Here is a 9,933-nt window from a genome sequence, read left to right as displayed (position 1 = left end):
ATGCATACAGCTATATACCTGTAGTGTACACTATGCATACAGTTATATACCTGTAGTGTACACTATGCATACAGCTATATACCTGTAGTGTACACTATGCATACAGCTATATACCTGTAGTGTACACTCTGTATACAGCTTTATACCTGTAGTGTGCATACTGTATACAGCTATATACCTGCAGTGTACTCTACATATACAGCTATATACCTGTACTGTATTCTATGCATACAACTATATAACTGTAGTGTACACTATGCATACAGCTATATACCTGTAGTGTACACTATGCATACAGCTATATAACTGTAGTGTACACTATGCATACAGCTATATACCTGTAGTGTACACTATGCATACAGCTATATACCTGTAGTGTACACTATGCATACAGCTATATACCTGTAGTGTACACTCTGTTTACAGCCTTATACCTGTAGTGTGCATTCTGTATACCGCTATATACCTGCAGTGTACTCTATGTACAGTATATAGCTATATACTTGCTGTGTATTCTATGTATACAGCTATATATTGCATACAAAGCTCTCACATGCTATAATATAATGCTGTGGATAAAGCTCCCGTGACCCCAACTATTTCTGCATTATACACTCTATTAACCTTTTCATCACCAGTAGGGGGGCTCCTTGTCTACAATTCAGATAATGTCTCCCGGGGTTTTAGACAAGAAAATACAGCTTTCCCCCCTAATAACATAATAGACGATTAATGAAAGATCCAGAGTGAAACTTCTTATCCTATTAGTGGGAGGTAGGATAAGAATGGGGCTGCTGTCCCTTTAAGGTCGCAGCCTGCGCTGGTATGGACAGCTGGCCGATGGACATGTGAGTGACTGCAGCCTGACATCTGGGGCCGCCGGTGAGCGCACGCGGAGCCTTCATGGCGCTATTTAAATGCAAATGTGCGGGGATCATTGAAGAATCAGCCCTGTACAAAGGATCCTCAGCCTCAAGATCTGCGCCCACAGACATAGTAGGGGGCTTTACCCCAAGGTGGAAACATGTTCACAGGGCTGATAACAGAAAGTAACAGCTTGACATGCACAGCAAATAGTCCCCTATGGCAATTAATAACTTTTCTCAAACTTTAACAATGCGCCACCCCACCTGGAGCTCCAACATATAGGGTCCTGCAATGTCACTGGGGCTCCAGTATTTGTGGCCCTCGGAGGTATCTGTACCTCCAGTGCAGTGTATTTATATATACATATATACCGTGTATATATATATATATATACCGTGTATATATATATAGACTGGAGCACCTGTATATATAATCGTATATAATTACTCAGGATACCTGTCCCCAAGTGAATGTTTCCTATGTGCTCTCTATAGCTCTAGTATATATATGGTATATACTATATATGTATTCATTCTGTATATACTATATATATGTATATATGTATATATACTGTATATATATATATATACTTATACTGTATATACTATATATGTGTACATACTGTATATACTATATATATGTATATATGTATATATATATATATATATGTGTGTGTGTGTATATATATATACTGTGTAATCTTCTGAGATCACTGTAATTCTAGAATATATGTATATACTCATCTCTGAAGTCACTGTATCCTCCAGCATATATGTATATAGTCATCTGAGATTACTTTATCACCAGTATATAAGTGATCAATCATGTGGGTTCACTGTATCCCCAGTATATATGTATTTAGCCATCTGATGTCACCATATCTGTAGTATATAAAAATATTTTATATATATATTATATATGTATATATATATATATATATATATATATATATATATATATATATATATTAAAAAAACATCTGAGGTCCCTGTATCTCTTGCTTCTTATATACATTATCATCTCAGATCACTGTGTTCACCAATATATATATATACACATATATATATATATATATATGTATATATATAGTTAGCTAAGTCCACTATATATCCTGTATATAGCTATCTGAGGTTTCTGTATCTTCAGCATATATAAGTATATACTCATTTGAAATCACTGTATCCTCCAGTATATTTGTATATACTCAAGTAGAGTCACTATATCTCCAATTTTATGAATATAGCCATCTGAGTTTGCTGTATTTCCAGCCTATATAAGCATTTACAAGTGAATCTCAAAAAATTAGAATATCATCAAGATGTAAATTTATTTCAGTAATTCAATACAAAAAGAAAAACACATATAATAAAGAGTCATTACACACAAATGGATCTGTTTCACGTGTTTATTTCTGTTATTGTTGATGATTATGGCTTACAGCCAATGAAAACCCCAAAGTCATTATCAGAAAATTAGAATATTTCCCACAAAACACCTGAAAAGGCTTCTAAGCATTTAAAATGGTCCCTTAGTCTGGTTCAGTAGGCTACACAATCATGGGGAAGACTGCTGATTTGACAGATGTCTAGAAGGCAGTCATTGACACACTCCACAAGGAGGGTAAGCCACAAAAGGTCATTGCTAAAGAAGCTGGCTGCTCTCAAAATGCTGTATTGAAGCATTTTAATGGAAAGTTGAGTGGAAGGAAAAAGTGTGGTAGAAAAAGGTGCACAAACAAACGGTAGAACCACAGCCTTCATAGGATTAAGAAAAGGTAATTAAAAAATTTGGGGGAGATTCACAAGGCGTGGACTGCTGCTGGAGTCAGTGCTTCAAGAGCCACTACACACAGATGTATCCAGGACATGGGCTACAAGTATCACATTCCTTGTGTCATGTCCAGTAGGCAACGCCAGAAGCGTCTTACCTGGGCCAAGGAGAAAAAGAACTGGACTGTTCTCAGTGATCCAAGGTGTTGTTTTCAGATGAAAGTAAATTTTGCATTTTATTTGGAAATCGCGGTCCCAGAGTCTGGAGGAAGAGTGGAGAGGCCACAATCCAAGCTGCTGAGGTCTAGTGTGAAGTCTCCACAATCAGTGATGGTTTGGGGAGCCATGTCATCTGCTGGTGTAGCTGTGTCCACTGTGTTTTTCTGTGAAATTTTAGAGCACTTCATGCTTCCCTCTGCCAACAAGCTTTTTGGAGATGGAAATTTCATTTTCCAGCAGGACTTGGCCCCTGTCCACACTGCCAAAAGTACCAATGCCTGGTTTACTAACCACAGTACCCTCAGTATATAAGTATATAGCCATCTGGTGTCACTGTATTTTCAGTATATAACTTATATAGCTACTAGCTCTTGAACCCATTCTACGCCCAGGAGCATTTTTTATTTTATTGAAGTATTAGTAGAGAACAAAATGTATGTATTGTGCAAAAACCTCTCTGTACATTTTTGGTGTAAACGCTGTGGTCTTTCTGTAAGTTGCCTCGCTGGTGCAGGACTTTGTGGGTCGGGCCTTCTTTATCTATGCCCCCCCCCCCCGCCCGGCTGATTTCTTTCTCTGTAACTAAATTTCGTGCTGCGGCTGCCTCATGGTCGCTGCATGTTCACATTTTAGTTGAATCATTCAATAAAATGGCGTTGAGTCAGCACATGCGCATACCGCGATCTCCGGCGCCATTTTATTGGAGACATTGTCTCTGTGAATATCAACCAAAACAAACTGATGGCTGGTGATATTCACAGAGACCGTGTCTTCAACAAAATGGCGCCGAAGTTTGCAGTATGCGCACGTGCTGACACCGGTGCCATTTTATTGATGAACTCAACTACAACGTGACCTTAGCATTGCGCACGCACCGGCCATCCTGGCTTTAGACAGAAGGACACAGTCAGCATTATATTATCATAGATAGATTATTGGTTATGCTTGATAAGGGTCTAGTTGTCTATAGCAACCAATCAGAGATCAGCTTTCACTTTACCTCAGCAGCTTCAATGCTGAAAGCTGCACTCTGGTTGCTATAGGCGACCAGTACAATCTTACTGGGAGGCAATTCTCATAAATGGGGCCTCAGTTATTGCTGTAGTGGCCATAGGCAGCCAGAACCATCTTACTGGGAGGCAATATACATAATTGAGGCCCCAGTTACCTCTGCAGTGGCCATAGGCAGCCAGAACCATCTTACTGGGAGGCAATATACATAAATGAGGCCCCAGTTACCTCTGCAGTGGCTATAGGCAACCAGAACCATCTTACTGGGAGGCAATATACGTAAATGAGGCCCCAGTTACCTCTGCAGTGGCTATAGGCAGCCAGAACCATCTTACTGGGAGGCAATATACATAAATGAGGCCCCAGTTACCTCTGCAGTGGCTATAGGCAACCAGAACCATCTTACTGGGAGGCAATATACATAAATGAGGCCCCAGTTACCTCTGCAGTGGCTATAGGCAGCCAGAACCATCTTACTGGGAGGCAATATACATAAATGAGGCCCCAGTTACCTCTGCAGTGGCTATAGGCAGCCAGAACCATCTTACTGGGAGGCAATATACATAAATGAGGCCCCAGTTACCTCTGCAGTGGCCATAGGCAGCCAGAACCATCTTACTGGGAGGCAATATACATAAATGAGGCCCCAGTTACCTCTGCAGTGGCTATAGGCAGCCAGAACCATCTTACTGGGAGGCAATATACATAAATGAGGCCCCGGTTACCTCTGCAGTGGCTATAGGCAGCCAGAACCATCTTACTGGGAGGCAATATACATAAATGAGGCCCCGGTTACCTCTGCAGTGGCTATAGGCAGCCAGAACCATCTTACTGGGAGGCAATATACATAAATGAGGCCCCGGTTACCTCTGCAGTGGCTATAGGCAGCCAGAACCATCTTACTGGGAGGCAATATACATAAATGAGGCCCCGGTTACCTCTGCAGTGGCTATAGGCAACCAGAACCATCTTACTGAGAAACAATTCTCATAAATGAGGCCCCAGTTACTTTAAAAAAAACAAACAAAAAAATGCATTCAGTGTTATATAGTGAAATATATCAGACAGACTGTGAGACCGCCGGCAGAATCATATAGTGATATGATATCATTATAGTATAGGCAGATAGGATCACAGTGACTCCAGAACATATCTATAGGCAGCTAAGATCACTTTAACTCTTCTACAGTCATATGTGGTCATTATAGTTCCAGTACATATATAAAGTCATATGTGGTCACTATAGCTCCTCTACATGTATCCAGTCATCTCTGGTCACTATTCTTGAGTATACAGTCATCTGTGGTCACTATTGTCCAGTATACAGCTATATTTTGTCACTATAGCTCCTCTACATGTATACATTCATCTGTGGTCACTATTCTCCAGTATACAGCTACATGTGGTCACTATAGCTCCTCTACATGTATACATTCATCTGTGGTCACTATTCTCCTGTATACAGTCTTCTGTGGTCACTATTCTTGAGTATACACTCATCTGTGGTCATTATTCTCCAGTATACAGCTATATATGGTCACTGTTCTCTAGTATACAGTTATATATGGTCACCATTCTCCAGTATACAGCTATATATGGTCACTATTCTCCAGTATACTGCTATATATGGTCACTATTCTCCAGTATACAGTTATATATGGTCACCATTCTCCAGTATACAGCTATATATGGTCACTATTCTCCAGTATACAGCTATATATGGTCACTATTCTCCAGTATACAGTTATATATGGTCACCATTATCCAGCATACAGTTATATTTGGTCATTATTCTCCAGTATACACTCCTCTCTGGTCACAATTCTCCAGTATACATTTATATATGATCACTATTCTCCACTATACAGTTATATATGGTCACTATTCTCCAGTATACAGTTATATATGGTCACTATTCTCCAGTATACAGTTATATATGGTCACTATTCTCAGGATACAGTCATATATGGTCACTATTCTCCAGTATACAGTTATATATGATCACTATACTCCAGTATACAATTATATATAGTCACTATTCTCCAGTATACACTCATCTGTGGTCACTATTCTCCAGTATATTTATATATGGTCACTATTCTCCAGTATACAGTTATGTATGGTCACTATTTTCCAGTATACAGTTATATATGGTCACTATTCTCCAGTATACAGATATATATGTGGTCACTATTCTCCAGTATACAGTTATATATGGTCACTATTCTCCAGTATACAGTTATATATGGTCACTATTCTCCAGTATACAGTTATATATGGTCACTATTCTCCAGTATACAGTTATATATGGTCACTATTCTCCAGTATACAGTTATATATGGTCACTATCCTCCAGTATACAGTTATATATGGTCACTATCTTCCAGTATACAGTTATATATGGTCACTATCCTCCAGTATACAGTTATATATGGTCACTATTCTCCAATATACAGTTATATATGGTCACTATTCTCCAGTATACAGTTATATATGGTCACTATAATCCAGTATACAGTTATATATGGTCACTAGCCTCCAGTATACAGTTATATATGGTCACTATTCTCTAGTATAAAGCTATATATGGTCACTATTCTCCAGTATACAGTTATATATGGTCACTATTCTCCAATATACAGTTATATATGGTCACTATCCTCCAGTAAACAGTTATATATGTTCACTATTATCCAGAATACAGTTATATATGGTCACTATTCACCAGTATACAGTTATATATGGTCACTATTCTCCAGTATACAGTTATATATGGTCACTATTCTCCAGTATACAGTTATATATGGTCACTATTCTCCAGTATACAGTTATATATGATCACTATACTCCAGTATACAGTTATATATGGTCACTATTCTCCAGTATACAGTTATATATGGTTACTGTTCTCCAGTATACAGTTATATATGGTCACTGTTCTCCAGTATACAGTTATATATGGTCACTATTCTCCAGTATACAGTTATATATGGTTACTGTTCTCCAGTATACAGTTATATATGGTCACTATTCTCCAGTATACAGTTATATATGGTCACTATTCTCCAGTATACAGTTATATATGGTCACGATCCTCCAGTATACTGTTATATATGGTCACTATTCTCCAGTATACAGTTATATATGGTCATTATTCTCCAGTATACAGTTATATATGGTCACTATTCTCCAGTATACAGTTATATATGGTCACAATCCTCCAGTATACAGTTATATATGGCCACTATTCTCCAATATACAGTTATATATGGTCACTATCCTCCACTAAACAGTTATATATGGTCACTATTATCCAGTATACAGTTATATATGGTCACTATTCACCAGTATACAGTTATATATGGTCACCATTCTCCAGTATGCAGTTATATATGGTCACCATTTTCCAGTATACAGTTATATATGGTCACTATTCTCCAGTATACAGTTATATATGGTCACTATTCTCCAGTATACAGTTATATATGGTCACTATTCTCCAGTATACAGTTATTTATGGTCACTATCCTCCAGTATACAGTTATATATGGTCACTATTCTCCAATATACAGTTATATATGGTCACTATTCTCCAGTATACAGTTATATATGGTCACTATTCTCCAGTATACAGTTATATATGGTCACTATTCTCCAGTATACAGTTATATATGGTCACTATCCTCCAGTATACAGTTATATATGGTCACTATTCTCCAATATACAGTTATATATGGTCACTATCCTCCAGTAAACATTTATATATGTTCACTATTATCCAGAATACAGTTATATATGGTCACTATTCACCAGTATACAGTTATATATGGTTACTGTTCTCCAGTATACTGTTATATATGGTCACTATTCTCCAGTATACAGTTATATATGGTCACTATTCTCCAGTATACAGTTATATCTGGTCACTATTCTCCAGTATACAGTTATATATGGTCACGATCCTCCAGTATACAGTTATATATGGTCACTATTCTCCAATATACAGTTATATATGGTCACTATCCTCCAGTAAACAGTTATATATGGTCACTATTCACCAGTATACAGTTAGATATGGTCACTATTCTCCAGTATACAGTTATATATGGTCACTATTCTCCAGTATACAGTTATATATGGTCACTATTCTCCAGCATACAGTTATATATGATCACTATACTCCAGTATACAGTTATATATGGTCACTATTCTCCAGTATACAGTTATATATGGTCACTATTCTCCAGTATACAGTTATATATGGTCACTATTCTCCAGTATAGTTATATATGGTCACTATTCTCCAGTATACAGTTATATATGGTCACCGTTCTCCAGTATACAGTTATATATGGTCACTATTCTCCAGTATAGTTATATATGGTCACTATTCTCCAGTATACAGTTATATATGGTCACCGTTCTCCAGTATACAGTTATATATGGTCACTATTCTTCAGTATACAGTTATATATGGTCACTATTCTCCAGTATACGGTTATATATGGTCACTATTCTCCAGTATACGGTTATATATGGTCACTATTCTCCAGTATACAGCTATATATGGTCACTATTCTCCAGTATACAGTTATATATGGTCACTATCCTCCAGTATACAGTTATATATGGTCACCGTTCTCCAGTATACAGTTATATATGGTCACTATTCTTCAGTATACAGTTATATATGGTCACTATTCTCCAGTATACGGTTATATATGGTCACTATTCTCCAGTATACAGTTATATATGGTCACTATTCTCCAGTATACAGTTATATATGGTCACTATTCTCCGGTATACAGTTATATATGGTCACTATTCTCCAGTATACGGTTATATATGGTCACTATTCTCCAGTATACAGCTATATATGGTCACTATTCTCCAGTATACAGTTATATATGGTCCCCATTCTCCAGTATACAGTTATATATGGTCACTATTCTCCAGTATACAGTTATATATGGTCACTATTCTCCAGTATACAGTTATATATGGTCCCCATTCTCCAGTATACAGTTATATATGGTCACTATTCTCCAGTATATAGCTATATATGGTCACTATTCTCCAGTGTACAGTTATATATGGTCACCATTCTCCAGTATACAGTTATATATGGTCACTATTCTCCAGTATACAGTTATATATGGTCACTATTCTCCAGTATAGTTATATATGGTCACTATTCTCCAGTATACAGCTATATATGGTCACTATTCTCCAGTATACAGTTATATATGGTCCCCATTCTCCAGTATACAGTTATATATGGTCACTATTCTCCAGTATACAGTTATATATGGTCACTATTCTCCAGTATACAGTTATATATGGTCACCATTCTCCAGTATACAGTTATATATGGTCCCCATTCTCCAGTATACAGCCCTGGGATGTGACTTTGGTGCTTGCTGCAGCCTGTATAGTGACAATAAGATAAACTTGGTGTATGATAAAGAGCCCATTCTCCACGCTTTGGGTGCAGGAGCAGATGATGTAGAAAATGAGGTAGAAGACATTGAGCCTCAGAGCCTGTTGTGAGCGGCAGCTGATTCCCCTCTTGGTGTCCAGATGGCTTCTGAGCGCAGATTTGCATTCATTTTGCCTTAATATGGTCCAGAATAGCGGGGCAGCTGCCTGTGTTGTCAGGAAGGTTTAGGGTCCTTTTCTATTGTGGGGGGCAGCCTCGTCCCCTCTGTCATTGGCTTTCTGCGAGTTCCTCTCTTTCTCTCTTTAGTCAACACCATCAGATTTAAAGGGATTTACTGCTAAATCTCCTAATTTGGGAATCAGATTTAAATCGCCCTGGCGCGTGTAATCTGCATTAAAGATACTGTAAATGATGCACGATTAGGATTCTCTGCTCCTTCTCTGACACTTTCACATAGGCGCGATCCGATCGCTTATTCTTCCACTCCGTGCAACCAATTTAACCCTTTACCAGCCGGGCAGGCATCGCACCAAGATTGTGCAGGTTTTCCTATCACCATTTGATATCACCCCCTAAAAAATATACATTAAATGATAATATAACAAAAAACAGTGAAGACATCTGTTG

The sequence above is a fragment of the Anomaloglossus baeobatrachus genome, chromosome 5 (genome assembly GCF_048569485.1).
Source record: "Anomaloglossus baeobatrachus isolate aAnoBae1 chromosome 5, aAnoBae1.hap1, whole genome shotgun sequence".
In the NCBI taxonomy this organism is placed as follows: Eukaryota; Metazoa; Chordata; class Amphibia; order Anura; family Aromobatidae; genus Anomaloglossus; species Anomaloglossus baeobatrachus.
This window is presented reverse-complemented; position numbering follows the sequence as displayed.